This window comes from Chinchilla lanigera, unplaced genomic scaffold (assembly GCF_000276665.1).
Source record: "Chinchilla lanigera isolate Chin_1 unplaced genomic scaffold, ChiLan1.0 scaffold00002, whole genome shotgun sequence".
Classification (NCBI taxonomy): domain Eukaryota; kingdom Metazoa; phylum Chordata; class Mammalia; order Rodentia; family Chinchillidae; genus Chinchilla; species Chinchilla lanigera.
In genome coordinates this window covers 43,316,721-43,341,679 of record NW_004955403.1, presented here as the reverse complement: position 1 = coordinate 43,341,679, position 24,959 = coordinate 43,316,721, and the positions used below count along the sequence as shown (strand labels likewise).

Sequence of the window (24,959 nt, the reverse complement as noted above, 5' to 3'; positions counted from 1 at the left end):
TATAAAACATGTGAATAGCCAACTTTGTCCCGAACATACAGGCTATGTACCAATGAGTAGAAGTCTTGACAAGGGGAAGAAAAAAATAACTTAAAAATGATTTATATCGTTAGACTTATTATGGTAATTTTTTAAACTTTGTTTTCTTTTCTTTTTTTAGCATAGTGAATGACATTTACCTATAGTCTTGAAAAACTCCCATCTGCCCTAATGGGAGTCACAACTTAACATTGGAATGAGGATTGTGGTGGACATGTATTAGTTAAGTGCATGTGTGTATTTATCACTTTTCTGTTGCTGTGGCAAAATACCTGACACCCACAGCTTAAAGGAAGAAAAGTTTATTTTTGCTCACGGTTTCAGTCCACAGTTGGCTGGCTCTAAGTCAAAAAGAGCTTGAGCAAGGGCCTGGCAGAGGGAAGCTCCTGAATCCAAGGCAGCCGGGAAGCAGAGAGGGAGAGAAGAGCCCAGGAGGAGAGCTCAGTTTCCACGTCACACGTCCGTGTCCTGCCCCTTTAGAACTCCTAACCGCACATCCAACTATGAACTCATCAGTGGATAAACCCACTGCTGAATATAGTCTCTGAATGATCCAGTCACCTTCCAGAAGCTCCCCCTCTGGGGACTGGAGACTTGTGGGAGACGTGTTAGGCATTTTGGCAGACAGTGTGGGGCCCATTTTTGTGTTACATGGTCAGTTAACTTTTCATCCTCCTGAAGTCCTTACTGTGTATTGTAGTCTCAGTGTTTATCTCATCGTAATTTGATTCCTGGTTACTTCTAATTTTTGTATTTACAAATCAGTACCAGATTGCTATGGTTTGGATGGGTCTGTCCCCCGAAGTGTCATGTGGAAGCTTGGGCCTCAGTTTTGTTAGGAGGTAATGGACTATTTAGGAGGTGGAGTTTAATGAGAGTCCTTGGGTCATTGAGGGTGTGCCTTGAGGAGGGATTGAAATCTTGTGGGGCTCTTTGATTAGTTCTTGTCTGGCCATACCCTGACCTCTCTGGATTCCTGTGTGGCCCTGTGATGTCCTCCTTTTACACAGTCTCCTGACAAGACAACATCTGTCATAAGATCCTCACCAGAGCTGAACTCATATGGCACAGTCCCTCAAAATTTCAGAACTAGAATCTAAATAAACCTGCTTTTTCTAAGTACCCACCCTCAGATATTTGGTTATAGCAACTGAGAGCAGAAAAACACACAGATTATGCATGTTAAATATTCCCTAACTTCTCTCCAGTACTTGACATTTTGACCACTGTCCTTGAAACTCTTACTTCCCTTGGCTTATTTAAATAATGTGATAGTAAGCTTCTGTGGTGCTTCTCATACTCCTATAGTCTTCTTAAACATGAATGTCCCCTAACATTCCAGACTGTCTGTTCCTCTCATCTGCTTCATCTTTGTAGTTTCGTTAGGTCTGAGTGGTGATATTTTGTCCCTTTACTGTTGACTTCCAAATTTGTACCCCCAGGTCACCCTATTCCCCTGAACTGTGGACTCTGGGATACCTCTACCACGTATCCCCAGCACCCCAACCCATTACGTCCCCAGCTAAGTCCCTGCATTCTCCCTCACCTGTCACCACCCTTATCCCCTTTTTCCTCCCACCTAGTTAGCAAGCCAGAAATCCAGAAGACATACTTGACATCTGACTTTACAGCACTCACCGTGCTTACCTGACCTATTGCTAAGCACTGGCATTCTGCTTTCTGTTTCTCTTAAATTTCCACTACTGGCCTCATTTTCTACCATCTCTGCTTAGTTCAGGCCCTTATTTATTACTTAGCACTTGGGCTAACACAGTGCTGTCCATATCTTCCTGTGGCTCCCTTCTAGCCTACAGTCACCCTCTCTGGCATCACAGTGGCCTCACAGGAGGCGTATGTGCTCATGTTGCTCCTGGTCAGAATCTGTAGTGGCACCCAGCATCTTCAGTGTAAATTTTAGGCCTTTCTTTCCACCATTTCCTGTTCTCTGGTGTAGCAACCATACCTAACCCTTTCCTAACACTGCTCACTGCTCCCCTTGACCAGTGGTATTGCTGTTTCATCTCTCTGAGATGCCTTTCCACACTTATTGGCTTGTCTAGTTTCTCCTTATTCTCAAAGTCTTGGCTTAGGCAGGACCTTCTTCCTGGCCCATTTCCCCTGGGATGAATTTCTAGGTTAACTTTCTTCTTTTACTACTCTGATGGAGTATTCTTACCAACATTTTTGTTTTGTTCTTCTTTCCTACTAGTTGTGATTTCATAAGGGCCCTGGTTGGTACGACTTTACATCTACAATGCATGCATGATGCCTGGCCCATGGCAGGTGCCCAACAAATGTTTAGTGCATAAATGACTACTGAGTGTGAATAACAAGTGGGACCCCTTACTCTTCTGGTAAGGAAGGTGGTGAAAAGCATGGCAAAGGATTTGACCCTTCAGCCGATTTGAAGCAGTGTCTGCTTCTTCTTACTTCTTTTGCAAGTCTCTGCCTTCCCTCTCAGGGAGATCTTTCATTTCTTTCTGCAAAAATTCACGAGAGAAACAAGATTCAAAAGTACTGTACAGGAATGAAAGAAAGTAGTTAACTTCCAGAGAGTACAAATTGTATTCCCAAAAGCACTCTTGGTTATCCTGTTTACTACATTTCTAATTACCTTTTGTCAGATTGTTTCACTGTGGTTTGAGGAACAAAACCAGAAATACAGACACCAGTGTTCTAAGTCTGCATGTTGCTGTCCTTATAGGATACGTCCTGATGGTCTTCTCTTTAAAAGCAAACTGAGGGTCTATCTAAGCATTTCTCTTCAGGTGAGTTTCTGATTCTTTAATTTAAAGATATATTTGACTCTGTCCACAGCTTTCCCCCACTTTATTCCCCAGTTTGGTGTTGTAGCCATTTCTGGCCTGTTTTGAGAGGCATATTAGATTACAGGGGTCCTAGGAACCTCCCTGCTGTCTCCAGTTAGCTATGTGAGCCAGCACCAGTTACTCCCTCTGCACTTTATTTCTCTATTTAAAGAAAGGAAGTGAATGGTATCTTTTGGAGTTGTAAGGATTCAGAATAATGATTGGGAAATACCTTGAACATAGTAGGTATGCGATACACTGTTATCAGTATTAACTAACAGAATATAAACTTTTGTACTATTCTAAATGGAGAAAGCAATCTCTGCTCAGTACTTCCGTTTCTTCTCCCAGCTTGCATGCTTGGAAGAATTCAATTACTTTTTTCATAAGTTAATTAATTAAACACAGATTAGGTTGAATGTCTACCGTGAGCAGACAGCGTTGGAGATGCTGAGGATACAGGGAGGAATGTGACAGTCATCTTCAAGGGGCAGCCCAGAAGCATGGACAGGGAGAGAACTTATAGTTCAGGGACAAGTGAAGAAAGGGCACAGGACATGAGCCTCAGGAGCAGGAAGAGGAACCTCCTGCCCGTCCTGTGCAGAAGGAATACAGAACTAGTCCCCATATGGTGCCGCAGACAAATTCTTGGAGAGTGTCTAGTGATGATCTTGGTGGACTGTAATGAGCTGCAGGTATCTTTTAAATCCAGATGCCTGTTTTCTCTGTACTGGGGCTCCAGTTTGTTTGATGTAATATAAAAATCATTCTTATTCACACCCTGTAAAGAGATCTACAGACACCTTTAAAAGAATAAACTTCTGTCTTTTGAGCATGGCTCTGTCGGGTGGAAGTTCCCAGTGTGGGATGGAATGATTAGCTGGAACTTACATCCCACAGTGTGGACGTGGATCCACCTGTATCAGTCTTCTGGGGTTGCTGGGGAGCAAACAGGAACCCTAGTTTCCACAGCTACTGACTCATTAGGGGAGCTCAGTGCTGTGGGCCACCCACAGGAGCAGTCCACATGATACCAACTTTACTTCCATGTGGCAAACCTCAGCAGTGAGGCTGCCTTCAGCCACTGTGTTTCAGGCTTGGCCTCTTCCATCCTTTTCACTCTCTCTGCATGTCGTGTATTATAGCGCCTTCAGCAGCCTCATGGCTGATACCTATTCCTGTGGTTATCTGATAGGTACTTCTGGTAACCACTTCTGCTTGCTACCCTCACGCTACGAATTCATAGTGAGCTTCTTGTAACAAGACCAGTGATTTCTGATACACTGGTCCTTGATGGATGGTGCAAATATTCTGCTTAATTACTTAAGCGATTGGCTTCTCGCATCCAAATATAGTAGACATGATACTTCTTGAAAATCTTTTCTCTAGAAATAACACCACATTGTAAGAAATTTGCAAAAATAATAATGCAAAGAACACTCATATACCCTTCTCCCAGATGAACCTGTTATTAACTATTCATACCATTTACTTTTCATCTGTGCTTTCTGTAATCCCCCTTTATATACACCTTTTAACACTTAAATTTTTCTAATATACTATCTGTATTCCAATTTTGTAAATTGATTTAATAATGATGTTTATAACATTTGTTCCTGTCCATTACCAAAATCTGCTATTCCAGTTAATTGTTATGTCTCTATATTCTTTTAATCGGAAACACTTCATGGTCTCTCTTTCTCTTTTTGTGAACATGATGCTTTTGAAGAACATCGTGTTTTGTTCTTTTAAAGAGTATTCTTTGGGTTAGATGAATAATTCTTACAATTGGATTGAGGTTACGCATTCTTAGCATGAAGTCTTCTACATGATAACATGTTCTGATCACTTGCCACATCTGCAGGCACATGGTATCTATCTGTTGCTCACTGGCAGTGTTAATTAGGATGACCCAAAATGATGTCTAATGCCTTCACAATGTACTTTCTTTTTTTCTCCTTAAACGAATAGGAAATAAGTTGCTTTGATCTCTCTTTTTTTGGGGTATCTATCAGTCAGTTACCAACCCAGAGTGGAATAAGCATTCTAAAACTTCCTCTTTACAATTAAGATGTCTGGCTCATAGTGAAGCTGTCACGTAATCTTGTAATGTGGTGAGAGCCTCAGGTAGGTAAATTGAAGATGAATGAATATAAAGGGCTGAAAGGGAGCTAAAGTGACTATCATTGATGTTTTACAGAAAGCTGATATCTTATATCCTGGTGATTTATTCTCAAGAACCACACTTTTAAGTCATAATGATGAACTGCAGACTAGTGACGGAAAGCACTCAGAACTTTTGTGCTGTATTTAGTGTATATTTCAGTGATCCTTCTGTGCTTGCAGAAGCAAAGGTGGCAGCAGCTGTGTGTCTCGGTGAGCCGCTGCCTGGGTGGTCCTGCCCTTCTGCTGCTTGCAGTGACTCCTGCAGCTCTTCCTGCTGTGGCAGCTTCCCCAGGAGGGCTCCAGGAGTGTGTTTCTTCCCCAAATATCTTCTCTTTGAAAAAGGATCCTTCATTTTCTCCTCCCTGTTTTGGAGATCCACCAAGAGGCTCAGGTCAGGGGCCCTTACCCACTCTCGGTTCCTGGTACCATTATCTCATTCGTTTTTCCCACTGACCAACAGAAATGCCCAGCCATTTTTAAAATTAAGAAACATCTGTCAAGTATGAGAACTTACATTCTAACAACTTAATAACTGAAAAAATAGTATTATAAGGTGGAGGAAAAATAATAGTTTTGCCCCATTCTTTGATAACCCCAGTTGTCTCATTATATCTGTGTACCTTTTTAGGGCATGACACATCCTAACCCTTGAATCAAATGAGACCTCACCTCATTTTGCACAGTGATTGCCTTTTATTATAGCAAGCACTGAAAAGGCAGTTTTGCAAACTGTGATAACCATCAAAAGGATTGTAGCTCAATCTAATGTTGCAGATGTGAGCTGCCCAGAGCCAGTAGTTTGTATGATGTCCAGCATCACTACAGTTTGCTTCAAAACTTGAAATATGCTAAAGCACCACATTCCTTGGCATGTAAGGGTACCTCATGGCATAGACTGGGAACCACTAATTTAGGTAAGAGACTCTAGGCATGTTTTATAACCTTTCAGCCATCCAAATATGTGTCTTAGGGAAGGTTAGGGATTAAATGACTATAAAGAGAGATATGATACTGCTACCACACACGGGCAGGATGCAAAGATAATAAATAATATTATGTATTATACAGCTATTAGGACAGTATTTTGACATAATTGGAGGAAGGTGAAAAGTCTTATTTTTGTATATATCTCTCCACTTGAGAGGGCTGATTATAACCTCTTGTATTGTATTTTATTGTATTTTGCTCACTAGGGAAGAAAAGAATTGTTTTACCATGCCTGTTTTAACTACATTAACTACACTGTTTATGTGTTAAGATTTTCTTACTTAACCTGTTTGAGTTGGTTCACATATTGTTTTACTCACGGACTGCCCATTTTTTCTGGATTAGTTGGGTTTTTTTTTTGTAAAAATATTTTAGCATTATCCACTTCAGGCTTTGGGTGAATGCTATACATCTTCTAAAAACTGGTATCATAATAAGATTTATATCTTTTTATTTCAAGATACAATAGCTACACAAAATAGCTGGATCCTAGTAGAAATTAAATCTAACTGATACGACCATTTTAATTTTATTGATTTGAGCTTCAGTTATGGAAGGACTTTCTTTTTTTTCTTTTGGTGGTGCTGGGGATTGAACCCAGGGCTTTGTGTATACAAGGGAAGACTTCTACCACTGAGCCACATCCCCAGCCTGAAAAGACTTTCATGAAGAGAATCTGGTGGTACTCTGAAATTTTCCCTGGCTTTAGAATGATAACTAGAAGCTGCTTGGTGTATCCAGGTCAAAGTCTTTATAGGAGAAGATCATGGCATATGGTTCTTCTGTCTAAGGCACATCCACTGCATAAACCAAGGAATGGAAATCAGGGAGCACAACACTCTAGACAACCTTAAAAGCATGGAAAGGCAGGATGTCGGGAAAAGGATGCTGAGCATTGTGTCAGTAGATCACAGCCCTCAGAAGGTCCATGATCCTGTGACTCACAGGATTTTCAGCATTCTTGAGCCTGTTCAGTTGTGTGAACCAGAATGCTGTTCATCCCCCATGTCTTTCCAAGTGTCCCTCAACTGCTGGGCTTGAACTGACCCTAATCCAGTCCCTTTTAACACATGAGGAAACCGAGGGTGGGAGATATAAGGGGATCATCAATGTCATCTTTTCAAGCACAGCTGGGACCTGGGTCTCCCTCCCACCTGTCTGAAACTCATGTCTTGAGGAGAGCTGCAGAAGTACTTTTAGCTTTAACACTTCAGGATTTTTATGATCAAAGAATAAGAGGACTAAGGCCAGGGGTATATCGCAGCAGCACAAGTGTCTGCCTGGTAAATGCAAGGTCTCGAATATAATTCCCTGTACCGAGAAAAACAAAACAAAACAAAAAAGGGTAAGAGGACTTATGAAAGTAAATAAACCCTACAAGAAAATGGAAATAACAGTCATTAAACATTTGGATTCCTAGGTCTAGAGTAAAAGCTTCGTGAGGGCAGAGTTTTTTTTAAAAGATCTGTTATTTGTTACACTTCAACTCCTAGGCCATTGCCTGGGACCTAAGGAAGAACATACTTGTCAACCGAGTGCATGGACACAATGAATTTATGGCAAATAGTTACATTTAGGGAATTCATTTTCTGACAGGACTCTTAAGTTTGCCTAGGTGAACTTTATTCATATGTTCCAAAGGATCAAACAGTAATCTACAGAGATAAATAATGTCTGTAATGAGCTTCCATTGGTGACAGTATGCTACTGAATGTATGATTGTGATAACCGTAGTTTTGTCATTATGAACTGAATACCCTGCTTATGGTATTTTGTTGTTGCTCTTAGATATCTGTAACTGGTTACAAAGGGGTACAAATGTGAAACCAGTCATAGGGGTCTTTTACTTGTGTTGAGTGTTTAAAATTCTGACTCCCCCAAGGGAGGAAAATGAAGGAAAGGCTTGTTCTTCATAACTGGCATCTAAGTCCTTTTAAAGCTCCCTCTTACATGTTCTCCATTCCCTTGAGTTTAACTACTAGAATAATATCACATGGGGTTCCATGACATCCTCTGTATGTGAGAAGATCCGGTACTGCCAAGAATATGGATATGTCTGACAACTGTATTCCAAGAAATGTAGTGATATGCATACAGATTCATTGGCAACTTGGTAATTTGTATATATTTGTTACTTTTGCTTATTTGTATGAAGATCAAGTTAGAAAACTACTGAGCTGTTTGGAGTAGCATCCCCGGTGAGGAGATGTGGCAAAAAGGATCTTTATCACCTGATTCTACAAGTGGAGTCAGTCTTTAACAATTGATCCTCTTTGAACCCCAGAAATGTACACTCAGGAAAATCCTAAGGCAAGAATGTGAGAACTCTCTTAAGTGGATTTTGTCACCATACTGTGTTTCCCTGCAGATGTAATCATGGTATCAAATCTCAAGATCAAAGGGAGGGAAACACTGGCTTAGTCTAAGGCTATGAGTGAGGTGATTTGGAGATTTAAAACCATACAGATGCCCAGGCCGATGCCCCACATCTCCAGTCTGTAGATTTCACTTGCAATTCTGATAAAGTGCCACAGATTCCAGAGGTTGGGAATTACTGTGTATGGAAGAAGTTTCTAAGCTCTGTTTCTGGTCTGTAAGGGCTCCAAAGGGTCTCCATTATGCACTGTTTCTGAGGGGACCGGACTTGTTTTGGAGAATACTGAGATGCTGTAAGGGTTTGGATGTCCTTGGATCCCTTGGCCCCTCTCTGCTGGAGCGGATATGTCTGACAACTTTATTCCATACGCTCATTTTCCACTGTTGCAAGAGATCAGGGTGCTAGTGATCCCCATCTAACCAGACCCCACCTCAAAACAGCACATTCAGCTATGAAGTCATCAATGGATTCATCTGCTGATGAGTATAGCACCCCCATGATCCAGTCCCTCCCAAAAACTACACTTCTGAACACATTACCCTTTCGGGGGATATTTTAGATCTAAACTATAACACCTGGTCTCAGATACTTGATATAGTAACAAACAGTGGACTAAGACACTAGCCTTGTCACAGAAACCATGGTGATAGTTATCAGACAGTATAGATTCTAACAGAAAGCAGCCCTATTGGAGGGAAAGATCCTTTGTCGCTCTGCATTGTCTCTCTGTGGGGCTCTGAAGGGATTTGCCTGAGGGTGGGAATCTACTTTACATAGAGAGTTCCCTCCTTTATTTTCTTCAACGGCCCTGGGAAGTATACTTCTTATTAGCTCCTTAAATAAACATGAGATGTGGAGACTCAGGGAAGTAGAACAACTTGTGGCAGAAAGCGATGGTGCTAGAATTCAAGTTTAAATCTATCCAAAATCTACTTTGATGTCTCCTGCCCCGTCCTGCTGTCTGTCTATAGCTGGTACCCATACTGCTACAGCCATCAGTTTTGCTGCAAAAGATCTTTGCATTTGAGCTGGATGGCAAGAGAGAAATAGACATGCTTTATAATCAGTGCTTTAATGCCTGTTGCGTATTACCGTCAGCTGTGGATTCAGACTGATTTCTGTCAGAAGTCATTGTCAGACACACTCCGAAAGAAAATAATATGGTGGCAGGTCAGAAGATCCATTTATTTGTTTGCACCAAGAATATTTAGGTTATACTTCTTTTTATTTTTTGTATTTTTGCATAGACACTTAATAGTGTTCATTAGCAGTGTGTCTTATGTCTAGAATTTAGTAGCATTAGGTAGAATGTTATAATGATATGAAAAATTTCCTGGAGGAAATAGAATATCACCCTGCAATGTGAAGGTAATATTAGTAAAATAAATATTGATCCAAAGTTAACTGTTAGCCTAAGCTTTCTCTTAATTAAAATTCTAAGCTAAGACTTACTGTGTCAGGAAAACTCCAAAATTTATTCAACTCAGTTTGACGCTTTAATACAGAAACCACCATAGAGATGAAAAAGTGCAGTGCGACTAATGTTGACTGACTTCATTATGGAATAGCAAAATACCAAAGAACATTACTTGGGAGGCACACGACTCTGTGTGGGCTTACAGATCACAAGACTTCTCCAGAGTTTGTTCTGGACGTGATCATATACTTTGACTCTTGTGTTCTGCAGATGAAAAAAACTGCACAGGTGCATGAATGATCTTTAAGAAGTCCCAAGGCTGGTGGGTAGCAGACATGACTTCTTTACTCCTCATTTTGTATTAGTGTTTCTTAAGAAACACTTTAGCCGAGCCTATTAATGGAGCAGGCTATTAAGCTTGGCCCAATTTGTGCTTCTGAAGTGTCCTTCAGTCACTACCATGCAACAGAAACATAGGCCAGAGGATGTGGCTGCTTGGATTGCTGGTTGTCAGTGTTCAGCCTCGTTGGTCTGAGTCCTCTTAAACCCAAAGTACGAGCAGGTGGCCAGCAGCGTTTGGAAGCCTTTGAAATATTATTCCTGTTGTTCAGTTACTGAGAAGCATTATCAGTTCTTTGCTGTGAGTTTCAACCCGAATGCAGAGGCTTTGTGGCTTGTGCATGGTTGTAGGGAGGTGACTGCCGAATAAAAATAACCTGAAGCCGAATGCCTGCAAATGAGCTTAATCCTAAGCAAGGCATATTATCCCAATGATTAGATTTATAACAGTTTTGATTAATGAAAATTGAGTGCAGTTTTCTGAAATACACTTATTATTACTAGAAAGGACTGAAAGGTTTGGTAGCCTGTTAAATTCAAGGAATATGTCACTTAGAATGATATCAAAAGACCTTACTTTTATTTACTATTGGAAGCTCGTCTTGTACCGTATGTAAGTTGTAGCTTTTCACTGGATCCAGGGCCATGTAGAGGTTTTTCTTTCTTCAAAGTGTGTGTCCTTGTCAGTGGTTGTCCTGCAGGAGCAACCTGGCAGCTGGTCCACTGCATTTTCCAGGGCTTCTGGATGGGAAGTCCTTAGAGGCTCCTCAAACTGGTACCTGTTAAAAAGGCTGCCTTTCACCAGAGGGAGCATATTATGGATCTCTTGTTAGTTCAGGGATAGAAAACCCAGCTCATACTGGCTCAAGCAATGAAAGGAATGTATTGGCTTACAAATATGCAGGGACACCTGGCTTCCAGGATAGCTTGACCCAGGAGATCTCTTCCTTCTGCTCTTTATATTGACTTCAATTTTGGTGGAGGAAAAGGTCACGCCATCTTTAGATTTAAGTCTAGCTGAAGAGTGAGCATACCTTTCCCAGTCTTCCTGGTACTACTGCCCACTACTGATTCTCTTTGGCTGTGACTAGGTCATGTGTCCATTTCTAAACCAATACCATGGCCACCGTGATAAATTACTCAGTTGATCAAATCTAGATCATGCGTATCATTTCTGAAGCAGATGATTTCCTTTACAGAGGAGCTATAGAAAATGTTGACTTTAGTAGATACTCTCAGTCTCTTTACATTAAAAAGTCAGGACAGAGAAAATAAGCAACAGTGTTTTCTTAATCTGCATACCACGGTGTTGCTAATGTACATTACAAGTTTGAATGGTCTAGGTAGTCACTTTCAGCAAAAGTCAGTTGATTCCCACGCTGTCATAAGATTTTACTGCTTTGAATCATTAGAACACTTTACTGATATTCTGCTAATAGGCTCTCATTCATCAAGGTGTGGTCTACAGTCCCCACAAATGGAGGCCTGTTGTCCTTGCAGTGCCTTGTGACATCCATGGTCTACTTGAAAAAAAAGCTAAGTTATATGACATTTCTGTTTTAAAGTTTTGTTTTTCGGACCCAGCATTTCCAGGACTCCCTTGAGTAAGAGAAATAATTCAAATCAGCTTTGGCTGCTGCATGATTACCTTTAAATAAAATCACCTTTAAGCTTTTGCACTTGAGTTCTTTTCCGGTTAACCAAAATGAATACTTTCCTAAGTTGGGCAAATCAAATATACTTCTGACTCCTTTGAAGTTATGATGGGCCCAACATTAAATATCCACAGTTGCAGCCTCCTGTCTGCATGGTAGGGGATTGTGTAGACTCACCGTGATGACTCATCTTTATTCTCGGCTTCAAAGGCCTTGGGTTCCTGGAAAGTGCCGTGATGAATATGTATCAGCATGCCGGTGATGCGCAAGAGTGGCATCTTCTGTGTTCATTCTAGGATTCTGAGAAGCATCAGATTTCTGTAAAAATCTCTTCTTTCTACACAATGAAAGTGACAGGTTTTGAAAACAAAACAAAACAAAAACTTTGTATGCCACAATTGATGTCTAGCAGATTTCTCCTCCAAATTAGCGTCGTGTTTTGATTATGGTACTGTAAGAGGGGCATTATTGAAGCTTTTATTCTTCATCTGCCTCGGGTGAGAGAGTCTATCCCATTTTCATATTTTAGCATGAAACTAAGTTAGGCCTAACCAATGTATTCATAGCTGCCATTACTGCCTCCTCCCCTACTCCTCCCCGATTGAAGCTGCTTTTAAGATTTTCTCTTTATATTTGATTTTTACTAGTTTTCCTGTGCTGGGCTTTAAGATTGTTTTCTTTGTATTATATTTATATTTCTTAGGTGGGTTTCATTGAGCATCTTAGGTCTGCGGTCAACTATCTCTGAAGCTCTTGCTTCTTTCTTGTTATCTTTCTCCGTTGGGATTCCAATTGTGTATATTTAGTAGTTTGATGCGTGTCTCATGTTACTTGAGTTCATTTTGTTGTATTTTTAATTCTGCTTTCCCTTTGTGCTTCTGATTAAAAATTTTCTGTCAATATCTATTTCATTCTTTTGAGAGCCTTTTTGCTATCAAATCTTGTGTGAAACTTTTCTGAGTTTTTAATTTCAATTATTCTGTTTCCTTTTTACTTTTTTTCCCCATAGGTCCTAAGTATCCAGGAAAATTGTCCATCTTTAATCTGTATTCTAGAATTTAATAATTAAGTTAAAGTTACTTTTTGATCATTGTAATATCTTAATTACATGATTTTTAGTCATTTGTTTTTGCCTTCTCTCATGCTTTTTAATTATTTATCATGTACCTGCCGTGAAATATTTAAATATTTGCATGGTATTTGTTATCTTTCTTCAGAGAAGATTTAGTAGGTCCAACATTAAATATCTACAGTAGCAGCCTTCTGTCTGCATGGTAGGAGATCATGGTTGAGTATCATAGAGATACTCAACAATTAAGATTTCAGTGGAGGCTCAGTCTGGCCTGTTTTGTGTGCCTGACTTACAAGGCTTAGCTCACCAGGGTCCGAACTGAAGGCATGGGATATTTACCAGGGGTCTTCAGGGATGGGTGGTGTCTTGGAAGCAGAGCAAAAGTGTTGTGGAAGGAAGAAACAGGTAACAGACAGTATTTACAGAGTGTAGAGATCAGATAGGTGGGGACCAAAAATATTTTGGGGATTTGGCAACGGGAAAACCAGGGTTGGCCTTAGGAAAGACAATTTTCATGCACAGGAGACAGAAGTCAGAAGTCAGACTGAGGAACGCAGGGATGAGAAAGTGGAGTCAGCTAGGGTCAGTACTGTTTGAGAAACATGGGAGCTTATAGCGTAGTGTTGAAGCAGTATCCCACCCACACGCACACACGCACATACACAAACTTGTGTAAGTCCATGAGTAACACAGAGATGTTCCATTCCCCTGTCCTGCTGTACAGAATCTATTCATTACTTGTGTATTAAAATATGGGCCAAACTGCCTGCAAATACAGTGACCTAAAGTTAACTTTTCTACATAAAGAGCACAGATAATAGTTCACTCTAAATACAAGGGGGAGCTGGGAAAATAAATGCTTTTTCCTTGGGATAGGTGGTTATTTCTAAATAGAAGAAGTGTACATACCATGTCCCAGAGCATGACCATATGCCCACTACAATGATTTATCGTATAGTCCTCTCAGTTGGCTGTGTGCTGACCTAGTTTGAATAATAGGGCTGGGCTTTTGGGAGAGATAACGTAGAAATTATGATAAATTTTCACTTTAAATGCGAGTGGCATAGTGAATAGTTAGGGGAATAGACTTTAACTGTGGCATCTGTAGCCCATGTGTTACTGTGTGCCTCAGGGATGGCCTCTGCGGGGCCACCTGCACCTGAGCTTGGAGGCTGTAGCTGATCTGGAATACGCACCAGTCCAGCTGCAGAGTAAAAGCAGGAGAGGAGGCTGGCATAATTTTTTCCACCACTCCATTCAGTGCAGCCACACCTACAGGGTTCGTTTATCTTGCACGGCAACTAGCTCTTTATTTTACATTTGAATTAACTGCGGCAGAGGGTTGGACTCCTGTCTTCTGTGAGGTGATGCCAATAGCTGGTTCAGTCATTGGCTCCCAGCGGTCCAACACATCTGGGAATCATCTCAGTCACCTCTCTCATTTTACAATTAAAGTCACAAAGTCTTAACTCCAAACTCTGGTCTAGCTTCTTACTCAAGTCAGACATCTGAGAAGTGGCAGATCCTGGACCCACACCCATTCCTGTTACGTCAAACCCAATGGGAGTAGCTCACTTGCTTTTGTATTTTAGTTACTCGGTATGAAAATTTGATTCCTAATAGATGCAACAGGGTGGTGGAAGTTACTAACTGAGATCTTTTTAAACCACAACCCCTGCCCAAACAGTAGAACTACCATCCTATTGAGAACTTTACATTCTCCAAGGCCAAAAAGAATTCCCATTTGATTTCCAGGTAAAGAAGGCAGGTATTGGAGACCTGGGATACAGAAGGAGAAGTGCTTTTTGTGTGTGTGAAATACAGTCATTGTGAAGAACATTTACCATTCTTTCTCCCACAGGGGAGAAGAGGGGTTAAAGCGTTTGTATATTTGCATGTTTCTGAGCTGAGGTAGGGGTGGAGGGCATGAGAATGCTCAAGGAATCCATGAGGTATATGAAAAGGTCAGACTACTTGTGTGCTCTCTTATTGGATGTCTACTGAGCAATGGTGCTTGCTCACCTGCCCCAGTATTCATGGAGCATAGGGAAGAGAGTTGGTAAGAGAAGTTAAGGTGGTGTAACAAATTGTAGAAGAAGCAAGCCAGCCCCTGCAAATTCATGGCCTCTGAGGGGTATTCAGGTGGGATCCCACTCATGGGCAGTCCAACATATGGCCTTATCCCTGGAGGTAAGACTAGCTTGGGCTGTCAGTAGGTGGGACAGAAAGTCTCTCATATAAAAAAAATGTGGCTTGATTCCACGAGCTGTGGGCCAACTGGAAGATACAACCAGGTCTAACACAAGACCATCATCAATGCCCAGAAGAGCTGTATAGAATGAAGATCCCTGCCAATAGCACTTGTTGGCCTCTATCTCTGTCAGCTGTGATGACCGATGGGAAGGCAAGAGCAAGCTTACCACCTGTGCAGTGGGTGGTCAGCCATGTAAAAGAATGGAATACCAAGAAGGAAAATGAGTACTGTAGGATGGTAACTGCTGAAGCACAGCGAAGGAGAGAGTACCCCTTTTCTTTCCCTCTGCCTGCCCACCTTCTGCTGTCTGAGCCACTAGACCACCAGCCTAGCCTGCTCTGCAAAAAAGAAAACAGAAATGAATGAGATTGAAACATGGACCATTTTATTAAAAACTTTTTTTGTTATTAAAATCTGTATGTATACACAAAAGTAGAGTATGAAATCTCATAAATACATCATCCAGCTTTAATAGTTAGCAAAATTTTGAAACCTTATTTCATTTTAACCTCCTAAACTTTATTTAAAAATTTTTTACATGAATAATTTAAAACAAGTACCAGGTATTGTACCATTTCACATGTAGATACTTATCTATGCAATTGTAATAAAGACTTTTTTTCTGTTGCAGAACCATTATTCCTTATTGTTCCTAAGAAAATTAGTATTATTTCCTTTATACCGTATAATACCCAATCACTATTTACATTTCCTCAGTAGTTTCAAAGGGTTTTTTTCTATTGTTTCTTTTAAAATGTGTATATGAGCAAGATCCACATTTCGCATTTGATTACTGTGCTTTGTAAGTGTGATTGGTCCTTTATTTTGCTTTTTTCTTCATGACCTTGATTTAATGGAGAAGAATGGGTATTTGCATTATAGAAAGCTTTATCTTCTTTAATAGAGGGGATGGATACTATCAAAATATACCATATACATGTATGAAAATAGTACATTAAAGCTCAATATTTTTAAAATTAATAAGCACTAAGAAAAAGTATTTAAACAAGTAAAAATGATGTAAATTACAGTATTGTTAACTCTGTGTTCAGATCTCTATAATACCTTCATGTAACGTTAAAATAAAATCTACTGTCTTTACAGTTGTAAAAAGGAAAAATGACTGATTTTTCCTTTCCATTTTGACTGATTGCTTCTGAATGGTTCCATTTTACTTGTTTCTCTATCCCTGGTATTACCTGTATGCTGATAGGTAAATTCAGAGATTTGACCTGATTCCAGTTCAGTTATTTTTAGATAGGGATACTATCTAAGTGGTACTATATACACCAAACTGTTTTAGTAATAAAAATTGACTGAAGTGTTTTGGGACAGACTGATATTTAAGGCTACTCACTTCCCAGAGTGAAAAGGAAATAGTAGTAGCAGTTACTGAAAAAAAATATCAACACATTTAATTCTCAGTAAGTTCAGTCTCTTCAGCTACTCTCGTTATAGAGGGGAGATATGGTGGAATTTTAAAATTGCATTTTCCACCTAGGATCCAAATTCAGTAGATGTGTGAGTTGGTGGATAAGATGGTTTTGAAAGCCAAGCCCACATCTCTAAGATGGTCAGATGGTGGAGAGGAGATGGGATTCTTGACAAGAAGATTTTAGACACAGAGTGCTCCTATCCTCAGCCTTTTGGGGTGGGAGTGAGGTGCAGTTCCCCAGCTCCCTCAGCTGGAGGGGTACCACGTGGGGGCTGAGCTCCTGAACCTCAGGCTGAGAGAGATGGGCTGACTTTTACTGGTGGTATACAACATAGGTGACTGTCCTGTTAGGGTCCCCCTGGAGCCTTTGTCAAACAAAATGAGGCTAAGTGACTGCACAAGGTAAGAAAAAGAGGTGACCACATGCAAGAGGGCAGCAAGCATGGCTTGGTTTTTTCTGGTAAACTGAACCCTGTAGAGGGACCCTAAGAGTAAGAGGCTGGAAATGGATGGTGGATTCCTAGAGGCTGTGGAAGCTGTCGCAAAGGAACATAGCACTAATATACCTTCACCTAGGTCAGAGGACTGGAAGTAGAGACATCTCCCAACGCTTCTTGGGAGTGATTCGTACAGGACAAGATGACCTTTAATTGTTTACCAGGCCTAGAAAGTGGGCTGCCAGTTTATATGCAACCAGTCATAGTGAGAGCTATCTCACTCTCATCTCTTCCTCCTTTGCACACCAATGCTAGACGGAACTAACAGCAGTGAAGAGAGAAGCCTACCCAAGACTTAGTCTGAAACCAGTCCAGCCCTAGATGGGGAAATGGACCTCTAAATACTGATTACTAAAAGGGATTGAAATGCTTTATTATTTTAAGTGACTTAGTGATTTCTGAGTGAACAGAAAGGTCCTGGAACCTGGCAGAATTTTCATCCAGAGCAAGGGAAGGCCACTTCCCTTCACCCACCGATGGATGCTTCAAAGAGCGGAGAGAAGAAGACGTTTTACTCACATTCTGGTAGTTGTTCAGTTTTCTGATTACTCAGCCAGTTAATGTTTGAGTGGAGAAGTGGGTAAGGGGTAACTTGCTGAGTGCAACAGGCTGAAGAAAAGGTGATCCAGCCGACTTCATCTTTTTCGTGTCTTGAAATCAAAGTAAAACCTTAGCATGCTGCAGCCAGAGGGATGTGTTCTTTCCCATGGTCTGCTGCTGGGAGGCACAGCTCACTTTCAGAAAGTCCACTTCACCTTTTGTCTTTGTATTAACTTCCCCACTGCTAGGATGAAATACTTGACACCTCCGACTTAAAGGAGGACAAGTTTATTTCTGGCTCATGGTTTCGGAGCTTTCCATGGTTGATTGCCTGCAAGGTAGAAACGTGGTGGTATGAAAGCATGGCAGGAGTATATTGTTCACCTCATGGTAGCTGGAAGCAGACAGCAGAGGAACAAGTGCCAGAGAGGAAGGGGCTAGGATACACATATATTCTCCATGACCAGCTTCCAGCTAGCACCCACCTCCTGATAGCCCATTCATCTGTGCACCCATCCATAGGTTAACCTACTGATGAGAGTAATGCCCTCACAATAGAGACACCTCTCCAGGAGTTTCTTACTTCAGTTAAAACTGACAATCTGAATTAACTGACCCAACCCCTCATGTATTTATCCTTTCATATCATTCCCATTGATTTTAACAAATACAGTTGTAATTCATAATCCTTTATTCTGTCTTCTTTTTTTTATTTTAAAGAAAATAGTACAAAAAAAGAACAATAGCAAAATATAAACAAAACAAGGCAAGGACATTAAAAATGATACAGGGTTTCAAACCAAATGATAAGAATTAACAGTGGTTGTTATATTACATATTGTTATCTTCAGTGAAGTTGCTCAGATTACCAGATGTAAGAATAGAAGATTGATCAAACCATTAAAAGGAATAAGAAAGTAATAATTTGAAAGAACGTTAGAAACAATACATAGTTTCACTAGACAGGATGGTGGGAATTCACCAATGGTTGTTATACTGCAAATTGTCTTCACATAAGTTGCTCAGATTACCAGATATAATCATGCAGAATTACATGTCTCTATCTGTTTTCATGAGAAACCACTTTGAAGATATCAATGTGTAATACAACAAGCATTGTTAATTTCCTACCACTTTGTTTGTAACTCTATATTGTCTGTACTGTTCTTTTGCTATTTTGTGAAAGGTTGTCTGTCTGTTAATGTTTTCCTCCTTTTATTTTTAAAATTAAAAAAATAAAAAAAAAGAATTGGTCAAAATATAAGAAAAAAACCTTTTGATCATTAACTGTTCCCCTCAATAAACTACCAGACATCAGCAGTACAGTTATGCCACCTATTCATATATATATGTGTATATATATATATATATAATGCCTTAGTACTTTCTTTTTCTTCTTTACCTCACCCCAGTTGTTCCTTCCTTTGAGCAATTTCTTTCCCTTTCCTATTATCTATTGTACATTTTGGGTGTGATTTACTCTTTCATGTTCTTACACCAGGGAGACAATATGATGTTTACACATGTGGGTCCAATTTATTTCACTTATGAGTATGGTCTCTATTTGCATCCATTTACGTATAAAAGCCTCGAGTTTATCTTTTCGTATAGCTGAGTAATGCTCCACTGTATAAAAATATCACATTTTTTTATCCATTCCTCGGGCGTTCTCTCTTCTTGCCCTGTTCTTTGGTGATGGTGTTAGGGAGTGAACCTGCAGCCTTGTGCATGCTAGGCAAGTGCCCTACCTCTGAGCTGCATCCCCAGCCCTATCTTACTTTTTAATACAGATTTTGGGATCATGACAGTTTGCTAGAGAAAATAGTCATCTATATCGCATTACAAAATTTTTCCACTTCACTGGAACAGAGTAGTTTCTTTTTGTTTTATGTACTTCCTTGAGAAACTTCAGTGTGAATTACCATCAGTGGCCCTAAATAATAAAACATTAAGTGTATAAACATATACTATTTGAACGATTTACTACTTGGTTCTCTTTCTTTTGCCTGGGACATATGCCTTCCAAAATTATCCACCCAGATGGTAAAATAATCAATAATTTTATTTATAGTTGGGTAAATAGAATTAGTTTGAACTACTGGAATAATTTATTGTTTGTATTTTGCGAGTTGTATACACGCATTAAGTGATCCTTTTGCTGGCCGAGGAAAGGCATTTTTTGCCTTTATTGATATTTGAGAATAAATCACCGAGAAGGCTAGTTTCCCAGGGAGAACCTTGAATCTTTTCTTTCTTTCTTTCTTTTTTTCTTTTTTTTTTTTTTTTTGGTTTCTTGATGTCTTGTGTTAAACTGTTCTCAAAATTATTGTGATTTTTCTGTTAGAATCAGTGTTAAGACACTATTCTTTGACTATAACATATCTGTATGAGTCAGCTTTCTTATCACTGGGTACAATACCCGACACCCACAGTTCAAAGGGAGAGATGTTTAATTTAGCTCATGTTTTCAGGGGATTCAGTTCACGGCCAGCTGAATTCCATGGGGAAAACATCATAGTGAAAGGGCATGGTGGAGCAAGTCTGCTTAGCTTTTGGAGGCCAGGAAGCAACAGTGCTGGAGAGCAACGGGTGAGGGACCAGGTGAAGATCTAAGTGTGGTCTCTAGTTGCATCCATTTACCTATAAAAGCCTCGAGTTTATCTTTTCTTATAGCTGAGTAATGCTCCATTGTATAAAAATATCACATTTTTTTATCCATTCCTCGGGCGTTCTCTCTTCTTGCCCTGTTCTTTGGTGATGGTGTTAAGGCCAAGACACCATGATCCACCCAGACACATCTTGAAGTGTGTTTCATCAATTCTCCAGGTAAATGCCCAAGCCAATCACGTTAACACTGTACCCTAACTCCATGCTATGAAGAATGATAAGAAAAGGGAATTAATTGCATGCATTTTAAACTTTTGGGAGATGAAAGTTCATAGGCAGATAAACATTTAGGTTTTCTTCTGGCAAAAGTGAATTTATGATGTGTTGGGAAAGCTCTAAAATTAAAACAAATTGGAAAACATAATTATTCTTTTAAGGTAAGGTATTCAAATTTTTGTTGTTTTCATCATGGGTGTTTTTCCAGTTGGCAGATTTTGCTGCTTCCAAGATAAGAAAAGCACTTGGTGGTGGATGATTGTATATATTTAAAACATGAAATTATGTTGTGACATGTGATAAGTGTATTCCATTCATGCAGGGAGTAGTATAAAGGCCCTGAGAAAATACTGACCTGCTTGTTGGTGAACATGGGGCAGAGAGTTTTAATCCAAATATTTGGAAATGAATTTAACTTGTGTATGTAAGTCTGGCAAGGCCTTTACAGTATCTCTTAAGAACTTGAGACCTGTTGTACCTGAGTTTTTCAGGTAGCCACTATCTGCTTCCTGTTCTCATTTTGCTGGTGCACTGTTGGTTTGCTTTAATACTCTCTGAAAAGTGAAATAGCTAAAATAACTGAGGTCACTTTTTGAGGGGCTTTGACTGTGACAGCTGAAGCTAATGCTTTCTTTGGTGACTTTCCAGGGGAATTTTTTCAAATACCATATTGGTAATTTTCATCTGGTGTTACTTTCAGAAGAGCTCCTTTCTGCTTTAGTCCTTAACTTAAAATATGTTTAGCACCTTTTTAATGCAAATGCCATATTAGCCATTTCCTCCCCCTAAAAAAAGAGGTGGCTGGCGGCTGGCAGTGGGTCTTTCTCTGATCCTGATTTTTGGCTGGTCTTAGGTGTAGTTTGTACTTTCATCGTACAAACATCAGATTTATGTCAGTAATACCCCTCACATGCCTTTTACTCTAGACTCTGCGACTCACTAAAAAATAAGTCTTAAGTAAAGACCTGGCTCAGATAAGATAAAGCATTTAACAGATGAATGTCTTATGGAGCTTGAAGAATCAGAGGCATTTCTCTGTGTCTTATTAAATTATTACAACCCCTCAGCAATAGCATAAGCCACTGCTTTGAGCACCTTGCTATTCAGGTACAGAATAGGAGGAACCACTCATTTCTCTGCCTGACCTCATGACCTCTTGCTCTCTTTGTGTCTGGATTTGGGTTGGAGCTCCTCTTTGAGGAGTCAGCTGTGGAGGAGTTGACTTTTGAGGAGTTGACTTTTGAGGAGTCAACTGTGGAGACAGTTAAAATGGCTGAACACCTGTGCCAGGGCTAGAGGATTAGTTCATACTTGATTGGCTAAGGAATTTTTTCAAATGTGTACTCAAATTCTAGCCGACGACAAAAATATGTTTAAAGAAAATTGGCTCCCATAAATGTTGGGAAACCGCCAACATTTCCTTTTCTTATTTACCTTTCTAATGAGGAAAACTTATATCGGGTAAAATACACAAATCTTAAGTGTATAGCTCAGTGAAGTTTTACATGTGAACATACCTGAGTAATCACCACAGAGATAAAGATGTGGAAACCTCCTAACACCAAAAGACTCTATGTCCACCACTCCCACACAGGATAACCACTATTCTGACTTCTAATGGAATCTGACATCTTGAGTGAGTTTTGCCCATTCTTGAAGTTTATACAGATAATATTGTAAGATATGTATTTGTTATGCTGGCTTCTTTGTGTCTGGCAGGTTGATCTACGCTGCTGAAGATAGCAGTAGTTTTCTTTTTTCTTGCTGTGCAGTATTCCATTGCTTGACTATACTACAATTAATAATGCATTTGACTGTTGATGAGCAACTTGTTTTCCAGGTTTTGATTATTTTGAATAAAGCTTCTCTGGATATCCATGTGCATGTTTTCTGGTAGACTTGCCTGTTCTTGGATTATGGGGTCATGGCCATCTTTTTATCTTTAGAACACATTGATAAACAGTTTTCCAAATTGACTATAAATTAGATTCCTCTACCAATAAGGTATATGAATTTCACTTGATCCATATGTTTGCCAACACTTAGTATTGTCAGTAATCAACTTTTAGCAGTTTCCCCCCAATCAAAAAAGCTAGCTCTAATTTTAAAATGTGATTTTTACATACCTAGAGCTCAATTACTTTTTTCCCTTCTTTTGATATGGGGGCTTTAACCCAGAGATTTTACACTGAGCTACATCTCTGGGCTGGCTCCCTGGCTTTCTTTCTTTCTTTTCACTTCTCATCCTCTTCCTCCTCTTCTTCTTCCTCTTCTTCTTCCTTTTCCTCCTGTTCTCCTCTCCTCTTCACCCCTCCCATCACCTCTTCTGTCCTCCTTTTCTGACTCATTTCACTAAGTCAGTAATTTTCTCAAGCTCGGCTAAAACTTACGTTCCTCCTGCGTCAGTCCTCCAGCGTGTTGAAGTTACAGCAGTGCACCACTATACTCAGATCCGTGACTCATTTTTAAGTGCCTTTTCAAATCACAAGTGATATTATTATTGAGAGCCTACTGGGTTCTGGGTGCTTTCCTGGACTCTATAAGGGAAAATAAAACATATCCTTTGTGTTTATGAGTTTGCCATATTCACAGGGCACTGCAGAGAAGAGCCCATCAGCAGTGCAAATCAGGATCTGATAAAGCACTGTAGTCCACAGTGTCTCCTGCACATCTTGACAGCAAGACCATGTCCTCCACTGCCTGGTCAAGTGCGATATGCTTGTCTCCAGTGTCCTTTCACTTTTCCTTCAGCACTGTGATAGCAGCATGGTACTTTGTAGAACACTTCACTGTTCCAAGCGATCTGGCTAAGGGTAGGAATACGTACATCAGACCTGTCTTACCAATACTGCAAGAATTGACACTTGCCTAAGTCTGTGCTGGTGGAAATCAGGTTCTGAGCAAGGATCTGCCCATGATCATCACAGGGTTTTTTTTCATCACGTCCCCTTCCCCACTTACATCTAGCACTGAGACTTTTCACTTAACTCGATCTGTACTTCAGCCCCATATTTTGTGTTAACCTTAAAGACGAAGAAATGTTTACATTGTCAGAGAAAATTTACCCATTAATGGAGGAAGAAATAAGATGACGAATGAATTAAGGGTATTATCCTCATTTTTCTGAAGACAGCGCCAAAATGTGCAGAGGGCTCTGAGCCAGAAAGTCTCCCTGGCCTCTTCCTCATGAGCCTCTGTCTTCTCATCACTAGAAGGAGTGGCACTAAACATGTTTCTAGGGCTGTTTTAGCTCTAAGATTCCATGAATTTTTGAAGGGAAGTCTCTGTTACTCTCTTTTATGTTATCCTTTCCCCCCTGAGGGAACTTGTATTTCTTCAGAGAGAGCTACTTCATAGAGACATGAAACAAGTGTCCTTAAATCATAACAAGAACAGAACGCCATGTTTTTAAGTTATTCTTACTTAGAAGGTCATTCTTAAAGAAATTTATTTTCTTTGAAATAAAAATTTCTTCATAGCTGTAACATTGCTTGTACCGTGCTTTCATAATGTCTATGTGTACATACTAAAAAATCTATTGTGTGTTAATTTCCTGTGACTCTTGTGACAGCCATTAACTAGGAGAGCCACAGTTTCATTCTCTCAAAAGTTATAAAAGCTAGAAGTCACAGGCCAAGGTGTCACAGGGCTGTTCTCACCACAAAGGCTCTAGCATGGAATCCATTGCCTGCCTCTTGCAGTTTCTGGTGGCTCCGGGTCACATCCCTCCAGTCTCTGCTTCATGGTCACATGGTCTCACCCTCTTTTGGATCAAGACTGCCTCTGCTTACTTTAAAAGGATATATGTGACTGCATTTAGGGCAATTCAGATAATCCAGGATAAGTGCTTCCTCTTAAGATTATTAACTTAACCACACTTTGTACCATACAGGGTAATTTTCACTCTTTTCCCATATGAGGTAGTTTTCACAGCTCTTAAGGATTAGGGTGTGGTCAATATTTTTTCAGGAGTACCATTCAGCCCACAACAACATGGAAGGTATTATTTTCATGATGATGATTTCGCTAGTGTAACTAGGAATGAACACCAAAAGACTAGACAAGGCTTGAAACTTGAAACTGAATATATGCTGGTGCCTGCATCTTTAGTAACCAAAAAGGAGGCTAGAGAAAATAGTGTTCCAATATCTGTCTTATGTATCCTTTGAACTTTTCATTTATTTTCACTAAAGTTGACTAGTAGAAGAATTTAAATTTGAAAGGCATCTCTTTGTGATTATGCGAATTAATGTAATCATAGGACAAGAAATACAATTTGTAAAACAATTTACATGGCGTTAAAGAATATCTTGGTTATAGCCTGGCAGGTAATCAGACATGCTACAGTGCGGAGAGGTCGCAGTTAATGTCAGAGAGGACTGAGGGATCTACTTGTTGGTTGGTTTGTTTATTATTAGTTCCTATGGGAGTCAGGTATATTGATAATTTTTGTATGATGTTTATCAATTTTTAGAACTTTTCTGAGAGTTG

At 39.9% G+C, this 24,959-nt stretch overlaps 1 protein-coding gene across 1 annotated transcript in view; it reads left to right on the top strand.

Moving 5' to 3' along the window:
• Window positions 1-24,959, top strand: part of Csgalnact1 (chondroitin sulfate N-acetylgalactosaminyltransferase 1) — a gene marked incomplete at its 5' end in the record, with an annotated part of 168,602 nt that overhangs the window by 5,442 nt on the left and 138,201 nt on the right.